The sequence below is a fragment of the Amborella trichopoda genome, chromosome 2 (assembly GCF_054954075.1).
Source record: "Amborella trichopoda isolate Santa Cruz 75 chromosome 2, AtrichopodaSantaCruz75HAP2 v2.0, whole genome shotgun sequence".
In the NCBI taxonomy this organism is placed as follows: domain Eukaryota; kingdom Viridiplantae; phylum Streptophyta; class Magnoliopsida; order Amborellales; family Amborellaceae; genus Amborella; species Amborella trichopoda.
The window spans coordinates 22,064,524-22,065,000 of NC_142337.1; positions in this window are offsets into that span (position 1 = coordinate 22,064,524).

A 477-nucleotide genomic window follows, 5' to 3' on the forward strand; every position below is an offset into this window, starting at 1 on the left:
GGAAGAAGGCACACTCCTTGTCGGACTGAAATGATGTTGTTGTCCGGCACTTTTTGTGCCGTACCACAATTAAATAAAAAAAGGTATGTCAAAGAGTGTGTCGGACCACATAAAAAAATAGAGAGAAAGAGAGATAGAAAGAGAGAGGGAGGGAGGGTAAAGAGAGAATGAGGGAGGATAGAGAGAGAAAGAGAGATGGAGAGAGAAATGGGTAGAGGTAAAGAGAGAGGACATGTGGAGAGAGCTAGAGAGAAAGTGTGAGGGACAGTAGAGAAATAAAGCAAGAAAGAGAGAGAAGTAGAGAGGATAAGTGGAGAGAGGTAGAGCAAGAAAGTAAGAGAGGGAAAGTAGAGAGAGAAAGGGAGAAAGCAAGTATCACATGACTAAATGGAAAAAGAGAGAAAAAAGGGAAGGAGAGAGAAATATAAAATAATAAATTGAAAAGGGTTAGGGAGAGAAAAAGGGAAATTTAGTCCC